Raw genomic sequence first — 18,768 nt, 5'->3', positions numbered from 1 at the left:
CCTGATTTAAATCTCCGTGTTTAAGCAATATCACACTTGCAATCAGGATTCAGTGTTCAGAGTTTCAGCATTCGGCTGCAGTTGGGTCACAGGTAATGGTGATTTTATGCACAGCAGCTGTGTAAATAAAGAGAATGTTGCGGGTTTAATATGTGCTGAACTTAACTGACAGCACGTTCAGATTTGAATTGTTTCTTGTTTTCTTTTAAAGACAAGTTGAATTCCTTTGTCCACTTGCGTATTATTTGAGCGCTAAAGCTGTATAAGTCATCGTTTTTGCAGCTGTTTGGATGTTGATTTTTTGGTAGCGAGCTGTCTGAGATGGCAAATATATAGCAACCCGTTTCCGTCAGTGAATAAAACATTAAAAAGGCAACTTCAACCTTTTTATCTCACAGTTGTCACCTTTTTTCTTGGAGTTTGAAGTTTTCATCTCCTAATTCAGACGTTTATTTTCTCTGAATTCTGGTTAAAAACACTGAGAAGTCAGAATTAGTAGACTTAAGTCCCTTTCACCCAGTCATACCGGTAAATATCTAGAAAATTTTCCAAATGACTTTACCAATAATTTCAAGAAAGCACTGTTCACACGGGCAAGGACGATCACACATCCAGTCCAAAATACAGGTAAATTCTGACATTATTAACCAGAAATGAGCTCAAAATGGTAGTATTTGTAAACATAGAAGTGGTTGCACTTTTGTTGATGGTTTCACTTTTATTTAAAACTTTAGCATTCATGCAGCTTCTTTTGCCCCAGAGACATCCAAAGGCAGAAGCGCAACCCGCAGCTAAATGTTTACACATTTGACTACATTACAAAATCTGTGGATGGATAGCAGGGTTTAATTTGTGCCAGAACATGCTGGATTCAGATCGGGCACCTCTGAAATTTGATCCGGCACCTCATTTGACTGATCCCCCTTCCACAACCGCCCTCCTCCACCATCCGCTGTTCACTTTCACTTTCTTCCGTGACTCCCCAACACTCTTCACTTTCATCTGCGAATCTGCGACACCTCTCCGCCATCCAATGGCCCGCCATCTCACCCCCCCCCACCACCACCCCACCCCCGGCTATTTACTTTCAACCGCGCCAAACATCTCCACCCTCCATTTGCATTTTCGTGCACGGCACCTCAGGTAACATGCCGGATCCATTACCCCGATCTGTTTCAGGATCTCTCAATTCTCAAATTAAGGACTGATGGATAGATATTGTGAACAACTTCACTGGAAAACAAATGGAGGAACACTTTGGCATGTCAGGATGTACAAAATATGTGTGTGTGCTGGCGCTCACTTCTTCACGTGCATTAAGCAACTGAAGCAGAGCTTGAAGGTAAACAAACAGCGGTTTATCATAAGCATTTTACCGATAATGTTTTACACAGTTGGCATTAAGAAGGAACAGAAATGTTATTTGTCTAACGTCTAGCAGCTAAATGGATTTGGAAAAGTATTCAAATGCTTTTAGTTTCATAAACATCACAGATGCGAATACGCCTGGGTCTGATTGACTGGAGTACACGTCTCATGTCAGAGCGTGCTAAGCGTAAACGCGCTCTTTCCAGCAATTTTACGAATTTTCATCGAATTTACAGGTATTTTCAAAAAGGGCCTGTAATTGCTGGTAATTTTCCAGAAAGGTCTGTATGTGTGAACAGGTCCTTTTTTAAAAATATCAGTAAATTAGTAAAAAATTCGTAAAATTGCCAGAAAGAGCGCGTTCACGCTTAGAACGCTCTGTCTGTAAGTGTGAAAAGGGCTATGATCATGCACTTGTAAGAAAACTGTGCTTGGAATGGAACTTTTTCGTGAAATTATGATTTTATTTGAAGTTGTGGTTTTATTTCTGCTCTTTCTGACATTTTAATTGCTATTATGAGTGTCTTGTGAAGTTTTAAAGTCTGCATGAAATGCAGTTTACAATGTTTATTTTGTTAGTGCACATTGTTTCATTTCATTGTTAAATTCATGTTTTGTGAATCTTTAAAATCTGACCATTTTAAAGTCAATCTCCTGCGAATCTCCTGCGTTTGGAGTGGCGGCCCTTTCCTGACATCAGTTTGACAACTGTTGTTTTTTTATGATATTTACTGGACATATTATTGACAAGTAAAGAATTACCAACACAAAATACATACACACAAAATAACTTAATGGTGTCTATGTTTTGTAATTAAATATATATGCCATTTATGTGTCTTCATATGGACAGCTTTTCTGGCATGAACAGTTTGCTCAATAGCTTTAGGGTTCGAGTGTTGTACTTGTGAAGCAGAGAGCTCAGGTTCAAATAATAAAATTCAGATTTGTCATCTGAAATGTACAACTGAATGTACCCAGAGCAACGTATTTCACAAAAATATAGACTGGGGTATATATTTCCAATGAGCCTGGGCTGCTTTCCTTTTCGAAAATTATTTTTTGCAATGCAGCAAATTTAGCCTGATCTCACGAGGAAACATAAGTATTTTTCATTTTGTCAGTTTAGTGGCTAATTCGTACGAATTCCTACAAAAATGTACGATTTTGAAAAAGGAGGCATGGCATCCAACCCCAACCCTAACCCCAACCATCATGGGTGATGATCAAATCGTACTAAAGTGCATGAATTAGATTGTACGAATTTATACGAATTAGCCACTAAATCAAAAAGTTACAAATCGCCGTGAGATTGCATTGGCAAATCACAGACATATCTGTTGACTTGTTTCATGATACATATACCACTTAAATTATTTTACAGTGCAGTTTTGACAGTCCTATCTCAGGTGACCAATTCTTACTAGTCATTGGTCTTACCTATAGCCTAGTTTTGGATGTTCAATGAGTTCTGTCCCAAATATACACAATAAAATCCTTTTGTTTTGTATTTTTAGGTTTGGTCTTAAGCCTTTAACTTGGACATATTGACTAATTTCTATGGTTACATTTTGTTCCTGACACCACTTTAAGCTAACTTTAAGTTGTTGTTTTTTTGTTTGTTTTTATAATAATCTAAGGTCAACCAGGCAGTTAAAGGGTTCAAAATGAAAAGTGATTCAGGACTCTACTAGAGTTGAAGTGAACACACTTTTAGCATTTAGCACTTAGCACTTTTGCCAATCAAATTATACAGCTGGAACTAACACATGTACGATTTAATTTTTTAACATAACCATAATATACAGCCATAAACCTACTCTTTCAAATAGTGTTTTCCTCTTGTTCTTCAGATATCAGGATTGTAAAACAGTTAGTAACACTTACAGCAGTGTAACTTGTAAAAAATACCATCACATGCACACACAAAAAGCAAACACTTTTAACACAGCGTTGTTTTGGATGTTTGATAAGTTCTGTCACAAATTATCCAACAAAGATGACTCGTTTTGTAGATTCGGTTTTTTAAATGGCCTTAAGCGAACCAGAACTAAATGTATCGCTTTCTTTTTTGCTCCAGACCAAATGAACCAAGAGAGGCAAACGAGTGTAAACACGGTTATCTTTTAGCACTTTCAGAAAGCAGTTTACCAATCAAATCAGAGGACTGGAACTAACGCTTGTATAATTGTTTATAGCCAGAAAGCTACTCTTCCAAATAGCGTTTTCCTCTTTGTGTTTTGACATTAGTACAGCACTATACAGATGGCCGCTGTGTAATACTGTTAGTTATAGTTACCGCAGTGCCAGCAGTTCAGATTACATGATCTAATTCTCTTCTCCGTGTGTGGCTCTTTGTCACCCTCCATGACTTCCGATGCTCAGTCCACATTTAAGAGCCTGGAGGAGAGCTGGAAAACGGGATGGTGGATCATCTAATTGAGGAAGCATTATTTTTCCACCAGGAGAGCGCAATAAAAATTGAATGAGGGGGATAAATAATTCAGTTTCAGTTTCAAGCTAGAAAACGGCTTTTCTGTGAGTGATAGCAGAGAAATCAATGCTTTTCTTACTCCTTGAGAGCTCGGAGCTCAAGGCTGGTGCGGGGGCAACTCGTGTGCCGATCTGAGACGACATGTGCGTGACAACAAGCCAAAGTCTGTTATTAAACTATTTAGTGTGTCCCAGTTCCCAGTGGTGACTGATGACAAATAAGACACAACTGGAGAAAGATGACTGACTGAGTTAAATATGAACACAAAACGGGGGAAATGATGCCGAGGGGATTGGGCGATGGAGCTTGGAAGCGTGTATTTGTGTTTGCATATATCTTTTTTTCTCATTTTAAACATCTCCAGAGCAAATCCAGCATACAGAATGTTAATGTTAATTTGTTTGTATTTTGTTTACATTTTAAATGTATTATTGTTATAATAATGTAGTGATAGCTGATGATTTAAACAATCTTGCAAATATTTCTAATATTTCTACTCTACACCAGAGGCGGATGAAGCAAGCACGAGTGATTTACGTAAGTCAATGCAAAGATGCAAATAGACATCCTGCATGAATGAAGCAGCGTGAGTTGAGCGTTTTCCGCTTTTGACGTGCTTAATACGCGAATGAGTTGTGTTGGAAAATCTGAACTTTAGCAGATATTCGTGTGATCACTAACCAATCAGAATCACTAAGTGTTTGGTGTGGCCAAGTTATGGCCACTAAACAGGAAGTAAATAAAGATGGACTGGCAGTCAGAATTCGGGCGAGAACTCCCTTTGAGTGGTTACCTGTCCTGTTTGTTACAGGTGCGTACATGTTAAGATAATGCAAAGACGTAAATAGACATCCTGTGCGAATGAAGCTCGAGTTGGAAAATCTGAACTTTAGCGGACATTTGTGTTTACCAATCATGAGCTTGCTCTTGTAGAGGTGTGATTATTATGTAGTGTCTGTCGTTGGTGTTCAGTTGAAAGCACTGCTGAAAGTCTTCATCATCCAGGTATAGTTTCTGGAGGAGCTGATGAACTCACAGAGGTGGGTGCACCTCTGAAAGGATCTAGTGGACTCAGACACAGACGCGAACAAATCTGCGCTGTTTTTCAGACGTAAAGCACCTAAACACAGCTACAATCTCATCTCTCAATGAAGCGAGAGTCACCTGGCATACAAAAACCCTGCCCATGATGCAAATCCGCATGTATTGTGAAGTGTATTTGACGCGCAAATGAAGCGAATAAATTCAAAATGTCCATTTATTCGCAAGTATTGTGATTTAACCGCGCGTGTTGCATTTGGTGTAAACAGCATAAATCTGATTATTGTTATGAATCTTATTATTGTTAATTTCCTTTATTTTCCCAAAGAAATCTGTTTAGCCATTGTGATTTCAGACTTTTTTTTTACCTTACTGTATTTTACATAATTCATTAATATTACTGTTTTATTATTTTATATTTAAAAAGTATAGATTTGGATATCTGGAAACAAAATATAAGTAATTTATTGATTTCATTGTATTATTATTACTAATATTACTATTTTATATGTATTTCTTCCCAAATCTATTGTATTGTGTTTTTTGCTATGTAATTTCTTCTTCATCGTCATCATCGTTGTCGCCATCTTCTTCTTCTTCTTATTATTATTATTATTATCACTAAATCTGGAAGCAAAATATAAATAATTAATTGATTTCTTTTTCGTATTATTATTATTTTATATGTATTTCCTGTTTCCTAGAGAAATCGCTGTGTAAAACATATGCTGAAATAGTTGGCGGTTCATTCCGCTGTGGCGACGCCTAATAAATAAGCCAAAGGAAAATGAATGAATAAATGAATGTATTTCCTTCTAAAGCTAATTAGTATGTTATACAATGTAATGTCTTTATCATAACCATTATAACTATTATTAATATCATAAAATCTAAAAAAAATTTAATGTGGGCTCAAACTGTCTGGATCCTGCTATATTTTATGTAATTAAACTGAATGATTTAAATAACTGGACATTGAAATACAAAATGTGAATACCTAGATTATTATACAACTGTTATTATTGTTGTCTCAGATTTTGGGGCCTATGGCTAGAGCACAACGTGATAATTCAAGATTGCACTGCAGTTCAATATACTGTGCTGCAGTGCCATCGTTTCTGGTGGGATAGAGTTATATATGGTTAAATGAGCTGTGCTGGATTTCTTTTAGCTTACAGTGGGTATTCTCATGGGTATTTTGTTATTTGTCAGATGTCATGCTCATAAAGTCACCCATGCAGGCGGATACACATGATAGACTGTCTAAAAATGGAGTTTCAACCCATTACTTGAAAATAGCGACATCAATCTGTGTGCGGCACAAACAATGGAATGGCTGAGCTGTTAAAGGGTTCAGCTCAGCACAAAATGTTCAGATGATTACTCCATAGGATGTTCATGTTCGAAACACATATTACGTTTTTTTTTTAATGTGACAAATTTCTGTCCCTCTATTGAAAGTCTGTTCACCCTAAAACACTAGCTATGTTTCCATCCACCTGTTTAATAATCATTTTTCAATATCATATAAAAATGATTAATGTAAACACCAATATGCACATAGATTTTAAGAATGCACTTAAAAAACATACAGTTAAAGACAGAATTATTAGTCCCCCAATATATATATATATATATATATATATATATATATATATATATATATATATATATATATATATATATATATATATATATATATTGACTTTATATATGACTTTAAGCTGTATAAAAGTGTCTTGAAAAATATCTAGGAAAATATTATTTACTGTCATCATAGCAAAGATGAAATAAATCAGTTATTAGAAATGAGTTATTAAAACTATTATGTTTAGAAATGTGCTGAAAAAAAATCTTCTCCCTGTTAATCAGAAATTAGGGGGAAAAAATACAAGGGGCCAATAATTCAGGGGGCTAATAATTCTGACTTCAACTGTATGTACAATAATCTTTTCATCCCATAGGGAAAAAACATTGTACATAAGCTATGATGAAAACACATTTACCTAATAAATTCCAGGATGTGCATCGAAAAAGTCACATGATTTTTGTTTTAAAAGATCATGTGATCTGAAATGTTGTTTTGGTCATTCTACAATCCTTCAGCAAAAGTCCATCTTAAAAGTGGTTCGGTGATATTACTCCCTAGAACTCTTGATTGTGCAGCTGGAAGGGCATCTGCTGGGTAAAACACATGCCAGAATAGTTGGTGGTTCATTCCATTGTGGTGACCCCTGATAAATAAGGGACTAAGTTGAAGTAAAATGAATCAATGAATTCGATCGAATTCTGTCTTAAAGCGATGCATGCCGGTTAGAAATTTGTTTCTGGCTTGACGCTGTGCGGACGCCACGTGACTGTTACATGTGGCATCAAAGTATCGCGACAGCGCTCCGAGATTAGAGGATTGATTCAGCTGAAGAGCGACTGAAATCATTTTTATTTTGTCAAATAATTTGTTTCTAAAGGCTAGATTGTTTACGAAGGTTTATTTTTGACCATTTTCATGCAGACTTAATGTAAACAGCTCCACATTGATTTAAAATTATATATAATTTTTGTAAATAACCAAATATCAACTCAAATAAGTATAATAGTCATCATTGATCATACCACCCCATAACGTTTTCAAATTGAAATAAATATTTATTCTATGAATAATTCTAAAATAAAATTGGGTAAGCTAAATTGTTCGTAGTGTATATGTGTGAATGAGAGTTTATGGGTGTGTGGGGGTATTTATTCGCTGCGTAAAACATATATATCTAGCTTTTTCTGTGAAATTTTCACTGAATGTTTAGCTCACTTATTTTGGAAATGTCCTTTTGTTCAATCTTTTTGGATTAATGTGATAAATAAATAAATCACAGATCTTGCCATGTGATCTGTCATCATGCAGCAAATGGCGAGCTCCGAGGTATCCGACCTGACAGTCTTGTTTTCAGCTCCACCGCCGCTCGTGCTCGGCTTATCTCGTTGATTGTCGGCTGTAACCATGCTTCATTTCGAACGCACCTATTTTTAAAAGGAGGTGTAGCACCAAACCCCACCCCTAAATCTGACTGCCATTAGAGGATGAGCGTATCAAATTCAAATCGTACAAATTAGATTTTACAAATTAATAATCAAGCTGCGGTCACACTAGACTTTTCTCCCCATAGACTTCCATTCAAAGGCACGTGAATGCGTCAGAACGTAAACACAAGCTCGTGCGACAAGTTTCGCAGTTGGCTCCAAAGTTCAAGCTTGGTGAACTCTGAAGTGCGAAATCACATCATGTGACTGCGTGAAACTAATCGAAGATCAAGACATGACCTCTCAGGACAGAAATTTAAAACATGGACCAGTCGCTGGCTTTTTTAAATGTCTAATCATCTTTTTTAATCCCGCCCCTTTTCGGAGCGCCATACTACAGAATTTTGCAAGCTCAAACACTAGTGTGACCGCAGCTTTAGCCACTAATTCAAAAAGTTACGAATTGCCTTTAAATAGCGCTTATTCCAGCTTTGCGCATAAAATGAATGTGCATCCTTGATTGAAAACATAACTATAGACACTTCAAAATATTCAGAAAGAGACTAAAACTTAGATAAAATATAAATAATATTTAATAAATATATATAAGTAAAATTGATATGATAAACAGATGCATCAAACATTTGGGGAAAAAAATGCAATCCAAACTAAAATGTGGTTTGAATCAAGTACTTATGAAACAGAAAGTACTTAAAATATGGTTTCATTTACCTTTTCTATAATCTTTTAGAATTTATAGTCAAATTCAGTCACTTGAATACTCCGTTTGGAAAGGCCTCTTATGAGTGGTTAATCTTTGGCCAGGAATGCTGCACTTTCATTACGAATCATGAGAAAACCGCTGGAATGTTATTGCGTAATCCCAGTAAAAACAACGAATGGCCCGAAAGATCATTCATAATCTTTTCTCTTTTTTTAACCACATTGATGTTCTGTGGTCCATGGTTGGAGTTGAATTATAGCTTTGGCTTACACCTACGAAGAAACATTAGTTGAACCCATTTGATCCTACACGGTTTTGAATGTGTGTTTGTGTAGTCTGTCAGCGCAAGGGTAGGTTTACCATTTGCAGAATCTACCAACTTGTTTAATAGCCTGTCTATGCAACCAGGGAAAGATAACGTGAAATTAAAGATGGTTCAGCTTAAAACTGAAAAGTTGTTTGTTAATTTGTACACACTCCAGTTATCCAAGATGTTGAGGACTTTTTTATTTTTCAGTGGAGAGTGAAAGATGATTTTAGCTGAAAGTGTAATTATTGGTAGTTCATAAAATGCAAGTAAATGGGTCAAAAGTAAACAGGTAAAAGGTAAAACTAAATTTATATCACTGGCCCATCATTAGGGCCCTTAAGAATTGGAATGATAGTCTCTGTAAGAAACTTCACAAAGAATATTAAACACAGGCTTATTCTAAAAAGGTAGCCCTATGTACATTTGTGGAGATAGTGATTTATGTAGCCAGAGGTAAGTATGCCTGCATTTCATTTTTTAAATAAACCCGACGGGGCGATATGACGTCGTTCCTTTTCGCGCTTACCAGCTGACCACATACCTCCATATCGACAGCTTTCCGGCTGTTACCAGCTTGTCCAGTTAGCTCACCATGTACGTTGGCGGATTTGAAAAAGAGAAAGGAGATGAACACGACAACAGGGTTTGAGTTTGGTGAAGAACAGTTCCACAAGGTGAGTAAGACAAAAACAGAAGCCAAAAAATAAAATAAACAAGTTAATAACAGGGTGAGAATGTGGTAAAAATCAGATCAGGGCTTTTCTTTTTCTAAATTGTATTTTAGGGAAGTGGGTGGGTGGGTCAATCAGTGCTTTTGAAAATACTATTGGTTGGGTTTAGGGAAGGATTAGGGTGGGTTAGTCGATCAGTCGGTCAGTCAGTCATTCAGTCAGTCGACAGCAGCCTCTGGTGGATTTACGAGAGAACAGCAGGTGTGAATGGCACTCGCGAGAGAAATCTGAGATCTCAAAAAGCATACACATCAGCCACTGGTGGATTAGTGTATTATAAAAACTGCAGAAAACGTAGCTCCTGTGACATATTTGGCGGTCTCCAGAAATGTTTTTAGAGGTATGTTTTTTAGAATGAGCCTGCGTTGGAAATATTGTTTACAAAAGTGTTTGAGAAAGTTACTTTTAAAAGTAATAGATTGCAATCTTGTGTTACTACAGAAAAGTAACTAAATGTGGTACTTAGTTACTTTTTGAGGAAAGTAATGTATTGCAAATGCGTTTCATCTGTTTTGGGCTTGCTTGTATGTAATGATATAAAAAACTACATAAACTACACAAAGTGTTAAGCCCTTTTGAAGCAAATGTTGATTCATGAAAGAAAGTAAATGATAAAAAGTAATGCACTATACTAGTTACTTGAAAAAAGTAATCTGATTGCATAACTCAAGTTACATCTTTTGCTCTCTGCAGAACGTCCCGAGTGTTCATGACAATCTGGGACCTGTTAAATAAACATATACAGCTGAAGTCAGAATTATTAGCCCCCCTCCCAATTTTACCTCAAGTTGCCATTAAGTTGCTATCTATTATCAAAAAAGCACGACTGATTCTTCTTTATTGCATTGATGATTCCTTGATAAACATTTAACGTCCAAGGATCATTTCCATTCTATAGAAGGTTTTTTTTCTAAGTAAATGAAATTCTGGTTCTTCTATGGCGTTGTGTGAAACCCTCCTTCATTGAACCTTTATTTTTAAAAGTCCACTGAAAAAAAATATTTAATCTACCCCATTTATTATGGAATTGTCCTGTTATTAGAGCTTATTGGGCAAAAAAAAAAAAATTATTTTATGAGTCAGATGTTTGGAGTTCAGCTTCATTGTTTTTAATTTTAGGTCTCCCTGTTGGACGTTAACCTGACAAATTTACCAATCAAAAAACAAAAATACAAAAATATTCCTATAACTAGGCCACACTTTAATTTGATGGTCCGTTTGTTGAATTTAAGTTACATTGCCTCTACAAGCTAACTAGTTCTCTTTAGATTATAGGTAGACTTAGGTTGGGGTTAGTGTAAGTTGACATGTACTTGCAAAGTTTCTTATAGTCAGTTAAATGTCTGTTGAATCAGCAGTATCAACAGATATTAATCAGACAGTCTACTGATACTCAAATGGACCATCAAAATATTGTGTTACCATAAACTGGATAAGTGACAAACCCCCTTTCTTAAAAGTATGGCACAATATAATTAGGGAAATGATTCTCTCAGAATTGCTTACCTGTGTCAATTAGAGATTGGAAGTTCGGATCATTTTACTGACTCTGATCTTTGAGTCTCGTTCATCGAGATGAACAAATCTTTTTTTGAGTCATTTTGTTCATTTGGTTTAATTTACCAAAATATTATTAAAATCTTACGAATTGCTTTCAAACACACCTACAACTAGCCTCAAAGGTTGATCCCACAACAAATAAGTCATAAATAAAATACTATAAGAAGGAGAAAATAATAATTCAATGTTTACCTGCTCTTTTGTCTATGAAGGTATTGTTGTCTCTTTGCTCAGCTCACCTCTCCATGTCTTCAAATGTCAGTGGTTCGTTCACATTACACTGACAGTCACATATAATCTTAACCAAAGTACACAGTCTGAGTTGATAGGAGCCATGATATTTAGTTCACCTTTCAAGTCTTCTGGTTCTTGAGTCGTTCGTTCATCACGTGACAGAATGACTCAAACCCGAGGACTCGAGAGATGAACGGTTCAATTATTTTTTCGGCTCTAAACGCATATGATTGGCCCGTGAGAAACGAATGACTCAAACCCAATAGAGGACTCGAGAGATAAACGGATCAATTCTTTTTCCAGCTTTATACGCATATGATTGGCTTCTGCCTTTCTGCGATGAACGACTCAAAAGACTTGAAATGAACGATACCACCTGCACAAATGTGTGCATGCGCGGATGAACGAATCACTCCTTGAGGGGACTAGTAGTACCCGAGTCATATTGAAGATTCGTTCAAAATGAACGAATCGTTCATGAACGACCCATCACTAGTATCATTCATATGTCCACTGAGGTTTTTCATAATCTATCTATCTATCTATCTATCTATCTATCTATCTATCTATCTATCTATCTATCTATCTATCTATCTATCTATCTATCTATCTATCTATCTATCTATCTATCTACCTACCTATCTATCTATCCATCCATCCATCCATCCATCCATCCATCCATCCATCCATCCATCCATCCATCCATCCATCCATCCATCCATCCATCCATCCATCCATCCATCCATCCATCCATCCATCCATCCATCTATCTATCTATCTATCGTCATCTACATGTTGAAAATTAGTCTGAGGGTGAAAAAATTAACCGCAAATGTTGTTTTTTAGTGAACTAACCCTTTAATAAAGCACTACTCCAGACGTAAACGTTAAAGCTCTGTTTATTTGGAAAATCCAAATTCCCCGAAGAGAGACGAAGCAGGACAGGCATATGGGAAAAAGTGGGGGAAGGACGGAGAGCGAGCAAAAAAACAAAAGAGAACAAATGGATGATGCTCTAATCCCACTCTGACACCCACTCATCCTGCTGAGCCATCAGTCCATCCGCTGAGGGAAAGCCGAGTCTGTTGTCCTTCCTCTGTCAACAATTCCTTTCCTCCGTCCCTCGCTCTGCTTCTCTCTCCCACTTTCCTTCCTACTCAGAGGCTCAAAGGTCACACCTAGGCAACGCAGCACAATGTTGTAGGATTTGCCCTTTATGACGACTATGAGAAAAAGACCTTTTCAAAATCAAACCGCGAACGTTTCAGAAAAAAAAAGGATGTGCAAACATTGCATGAAGTAGCACTTCCCCCAATCCTGTCCACATCCAGCAACTGACTGGTGGTTTCGCAAAGCCAGAGTTTTTCATATTTGCATAAAACCTTGTTTGCATCACAGCCATGTTATTGTTTGAATAATAATACACTGTAAAAAATACTAGTTCCACACAATTTCTTCATGATTTCCCAACACAAATCGATTAAGTTAACTTCTTAGTTTTTACAAATTTAAGTTGATTGAACATAAAACATTTGAGTTGTCCCCCCCCCCAAAAAAAAATTGTGTTGTTAAACTAATTTTAAATAAGTAGGGCAGCATAGTAAATTTTGGAGTGTGTAATGTTTTTGATTCACAAAAAAAAAACACATTATTTGTTGAAAATTGGCCTGAATAACTAAGTAGAAAAACTAATTTTTTCACACACTCTCAGAAATAAAGGTGTGCAAGCTGTCACTGATGTGGTACTTTTTCAAAAGGTACACATTTGTACTTGAAGGGTCCATATTGGTACCTCTAAAGTATGTATTAGCACCTAAAAATTTTAAGTCGAACAAGGCAAGGCAAGTTTATTTTTTAGTACATTTCATACACAATGGCATTTCAAAGTGCTTTACATAAACAGGAATAAAAGAGACAAGTAGAACAAAATAAAAACAAATATTAAAAGTGATTTAAAACAGATTAAAATGTATCAAAACAGGTTTTAAAAGAACGAAAAAAGAAAGGAAAGAGATAATAGTATGACCTGTCGGATGTAGTACAGTGCTCAATCAGTAAAGGCAGAGGTAAACAGGTTTGTTTTCAGTCTTAATTTGAATGTGCCTAATGTTGGAGCACATCTGATCATTTCTGGTAGCAATTCCAGCAGCAGGGGGCGTAATAGCTGAACTCTTGGAGTTTCTAGTTTATATGATCCTAAAGGTCTAAGTGATCTGTAATGTATTGAGGTCATTTAGGGATTTATAGGCAAATAATAATAATTTAAGATCTATTCTGAATGTAACTGGGAGCCAGTGTAGTGACCTGAGGACAGGTGTGATGTACTCTGATTTTCTGGTTCTGGTCAGAATCCTGGCAGCAGTGTTCTGGATGAGCTGCAACTGTCTGACTGTCTTTTTGGGAAGGAAAGTGAGGAGGCTATTACAGTAATCCACTCTGCTGGTGATAAAAGCATGAGCTAGTCCTTAATAGAAACAAATCATCTAATTCTTGCAATGTTTTTGAGATGATAGTATGCTAGTTTACTTACTGCTTTGACATACCCATATCTGAGTCCAGAATAACACCAAGATTATTGACCTTATTTTTTGTTGTTTGATCCTTAGAGCAAAGGTACCCATTCACCTTGAGAACCTCACCTCTGTTGCCAAATGCAATGACTTCGGTTTTCTCTTTGTTTAACTGAGGAAAGTTTTGGCACATCCATTTGTTCATTTCATCAATGCATTGGCAGAAAGTGTCAATGGGTCTGAAGTTATTAGGCAGTAAGGCAAAGCAGATCTGCGTGTCATCAGTATAGCTGTGGTAGGAGATTTTAATTAGGTTCTTTCTTATTATTTGGCTCAGTTGGAGTATATAAAAGTTGTTTTTGGGTACTAATATATACCCTTAAGCTATTAAAATGGACCTTTTAGATACAAATGTGTATCTTCTGAAAAGGTACCACCCCAGTGACAGCTTGTGTACCTTTATTTCTGAGATGTTTTTTCTTTCTTATTTGTTTGCAAGCATTGGTCTGCATGTAAAAACATTTTATTAAACTTCTGTGACATTTCATGTCAATCTGCATATTTGGCAACAATTCAAGGGCATTTGAAGTCAAAACTATCTATTATTATTAGAATTATTTTTATATATTTTTTAAATATTTCAAAGATTTTTAAACACATATTTACGCATAATAGCTTTAATAACTAACTTCTAATAATTAATTTCTATTATATTTGCCATGATGACAGTAAATATTTTTTTCTAGGTATTTTGCAAGATGGTATTCAGCTTAAAGTGCTCATTTATTGGGTTTATTTAGGTTTATTTATTTAGTGGTTTGTATTGTAACCCAGCGGTCCTCAACCACCTGGTCTGTAGATCAATTAGCACCGGGCCGCACAAGAAATCATGAATTATTTATGTTTTATAGATTATCTGAATCTGAACGATCTTTTATTTTAAAAACTCTTTTATTTTGAAAAATTAACGTATTCTCTTGCTTACATCTCAGTCACTTAAGCACCCAAATTTAATCCACAAGCAGCAAAAGAATCAAACGTCCAGCATGTCTGTGCAAGAAAACCAACTGCTGGAGATCGCAAATGACAGCAGCCTTTTTGGGGCCGTTTGTACATCGCGTCTTTTCCAGAGTTTGCACAAGTTTGTTATTTCCATTGGAGGTGCATGGCCTGTGCCTTCCAGATGCACGTATTTGAATGAATGCCACAAGCGCACAGCGAGTCGTGTGACAAGAACTGACTGATCAGCTTCAGCTTGTATGGAATATACACATTTCGGTAGACTAATTATTTCAGAGAAACACAGAAGACCCAAACACTGCAGTGCTTTGTAATTTTTCTCTATAAATAAAACTTGTAAAAGAGTGATAAGAGCAATGTTAATGGTCACATCTACAAAAACCCAACCCCCTCCCCCTGGTCTGCAGTAAAATTGTCAAAGCATTAACAGGTCCGCGGTGATAAAAAGGTTGAGGACCACTGCTGTAACCAATCAAAAAAAATCTGAAGGGAGCTAATAGTATTGACTTTAAAATATTTGATAAAAATTACTAAAAGAACTCAAAGAAATGAGCCTTTCTCCAGAAGAAAAAATATAGTTTGACATACTGTCAAAATGGCTCTGTTAAAAATTGCTTGTAAAATATTTGGAAAAAAAATTTAAATTTCACAGGGGGGCTAATAGTTTGCCTTCAACTGTATATAGCAAAGATGCCCAAGCTAGGGCCTGTTGGCCAAAGTTGGCCCATCTAATCTTTGATTTGGCCCGCCATCTCATCTCAATGATGGGGATGTTTAGAGATTGTTATTTCAAATTGAATGTAACCTTTTATTGATTTGTTTAATTGTTAAGCTACAAAAAAGTCAACTGAAATTAAATGTTTAAATTTAAATCGTGTGAATTAATCAGATTTAGTTTAAATGTGTATACTGTCACCCGACGGATTGAGGCAAAGGCAGATTTTGCTTGACTAGTGTATTCAGCATCGAACTCCACAGTTATTTATAGGATTGTTTCTGTTTTAATTGCATTAAGTTATCATTTAAACAGGTAGTTAATACCATTCAAAGCAAAGTTTTCTTTTTATTTTGAAATATTATTATTTTTAGGAAATTACTCATTCATTTATTTTCTTTTCGGCTTAGTCCCTTTATTAATCCGTGTTCACCACAGTGGAATGAACCGCCAACTTATACAGCATGTTTGTACGCAGCGGATGCCCTTCCAGCCGCAACCCGTCTCTGGAAAACATCCACACACAATCATTCACACTATGGACAATTTAGCCACTCAAATTCACCTGTTTCACATTTATTTGGACTTGTGGGGGAAACCGAAGCACCAACTGACCCAGCCAAGGCTCAAACCAGCAACCTTCTTGCTGTGAGGCAACAGCACTACCTACTGCGTCACTGCGTAGCCTGGAAAATACTCATGTCAACTTTAATGTAAAATAGTTTGGCGTATTTATCTTTCACCCACGGCTATGATATTTTGTTTTTGGCCCTTCATACAAAATAATTTGGGCACCACTGGTATATAGGAACAAATGGCTTTAGATAAATGTTCCTTTATAGTTTGTGTGTTTATGTTGAATGACTCACAATTGCTGGTTCGTAAGAGTCATTTGTTTAAGAATCAGTTTGCACTGGTTTTACTGTCCCTAAAAAGAACAGGTTCTTATGAGTCATTTGTTTGTGAATCAGTCTGATTAAAACATAAGCTACTCTCTTAGAACAAAACAAATTGCAGATTTCTACAGTCCTAAAATGTTTTGTTTGTTTTGTGTGATGCAGAGAATCACACCCCGTATTCAGCAATGAGTAACTCCCATGATGCATCTGAATGAATCATGCCCACCCAAGTGATTGGCTTTGGCGGAGACTCTGAGTCTTGCTTCTGTTTCCATCCGTGCCTCTTTTGGTTTGGGACGCTCTCAAAGAAAGGTGAGCGGACTAACATCATTAGACGTAGCGTGTAGAGGGTGCTGCGAACTCTCACCATTATTCACTCTCTGAGACTCGTAATTAATCTACTGATCTGTGGCTAATTGCCGTTTCAAGGTTGAAAGAATCTGCTGAGCTGCGGCTTTCTCTTTAAAAAAAAAAGTGTGTCAGCCGCTGCAGAAAGGAAGCCGGACTTCACAGGAAAGTTGTGAAAGATGCAAAAAAGGGTTCTTATTTATAAATGTGGCACACACACAAAATGGGGGTGGAAACGTGCGTACGCCACTTCCCACAGAAAGGTTGTGATCTATAAAAAACAAACCTGACAAGAAACTGTGCGCAACTGTAAATAAACTCTACGTAACTCTCAACTTAAAGAGATAGTTCACCCAAAAAAAATGAAAACTTACTATTTACACTCCTGGTTCCAAACCTTTAGGAATTTCTTTATTCTGTTGAACACACTGAAGTTTATTTAATTTCGAGAGGATCGCATGCTTTTTTTATGCAAGAAAGAACATTTACAAAGATACAATATGAACAAAGAGACAAAAAGGGTCACATTAATGAAATACCAGCAAATTAAACAAGTTTAAATGATTTACACCATGAAAGAGTTTTACATGCAATATAATTATTAGTCTTTTAAGGAGTTCATAAATAAATCAAAATCCTCTCTCAAAATAAAAAAAGTAAGAGTGTTTCATATAGAACTGAGAAGAGTTTGGCCAACAAAAAGGTTTATGTTGTCAAAAATAAAAGAATCTAAAGATCCTTTAGGGCCAGATAGGTATAACACAATCAGGATTGCATCAAAAACAATGCCATATTCTTTAGGGAGAACTGGAAAAGAAAACTGATGCATCAATTGTTCATATAAGAAAGGGACACCACAGTCATCTAAGAGCTGACTAACTAAAAGAATATCTTTATTATTAAACCAGCTATTTAAATAAAAATATTTATTTTTTATCAAACATTTTTATTGTTCCAAATAAAATAGGAGAAAAAGTATAATTATCTGTAAGGGACCAACACATTAAAACCTGTTTATGAAAACTAAATAAGTTTATTGGGTTTTTAGAGATGTCAAAATTAAAGCAAAACAAAAAAAAAAATGTAAACCTACAACTGAGCTAAAAAATTAATTTGGAATAAAATTCCAACATGACTTTGGGTTGTTTAAAAATGTCTTTAACCACTTAATTTTAAATAAATTATTTAGTGTGGAAAAATGAATGTATTCTTTTGCTTACATCTTAGCCACCTAAGCGACCAAATTTAACCCACAAGCAGCAAAAGAAACAAACATTTTTGGAAATTTTCTTTGCTAGGGGGAAAAGGCCCTGTGAAAGACTTACAAACTGCCAAGCAATGAATCCGCAAACAATTTGTCAACAAATCAGTTAAATCCAGCATGTCTGTGCAAGAAGATTAACTGTTCGCATATTGCGTCTTTTCTAGAGTTCGCGCAAGTTATTTCCAATAGAGATGCGCAGCCTGTGCCTTCCAGACGCACACATTTATACACATATCTGTAGACTAATTATCTCAGACAAACACAGAAGACCGGATATTTCAGAATATATTAAAAGAGAATATAGTGCGAGTACATAAAAAGTCAGTAAATGATGACCGAATTTTAATTTTGGGGTGAACTGTATATATCTACTTAACTGAACCACTTTCAATCATCATTAGAGCCATAATCACTCAATTAAAACTATTCTGGTGTACATTCACTTTTAGAAAGGCTTCTATGCAAAGTTTTCTCAATGAAAGCCCTGACCTTTCAAAATAAGCTTGCGAAATTGAGACCAGCTGCTGACGTAAGG

At 36.0% G+C, this 18,768-nt stretch overlaps 1 long non-coding RNA gene across 1 annotated transcript in view; it reads left to right on the top strand.

The window, feature by feature from the left end:
- The window catches only part of LOC147831552 (uncharacterized), a 138,616-nt gene extending 120,581 nt beyond the window's left edge, over positions 1–18,035 (top strand). Inside the window, exon 7 of the long non-coding RNA XR_015521895.1 lies at positions 16,784–18,035. This is a non-coding gene — a long non-coding RNA (uncharacterized LOC147831552). The remainder of the gene's footprint in view (positions 1–16,783) is intronic.
- Positions 18,036–18,768: the final 733 nt, after the last annotated feature.

This window comes from Danio rerio, chromosome 22 (genome assembly GCF_052040795.2).
Source record: "Danio rerio strain M-AB ecotype USA chromosome 22, GRCz13ab, whole genome shotgun sequence".
Taxonomy (NCBI): domain Eukaryota; kingdom Metazoa; phylum Chordata; class Actinopteri; order Cypriniformes; family Danionidae; genus Danio; species Danio rerio.
This window is presented reverse-complemented; position numbering and strand designations above follow the sequence as displayed.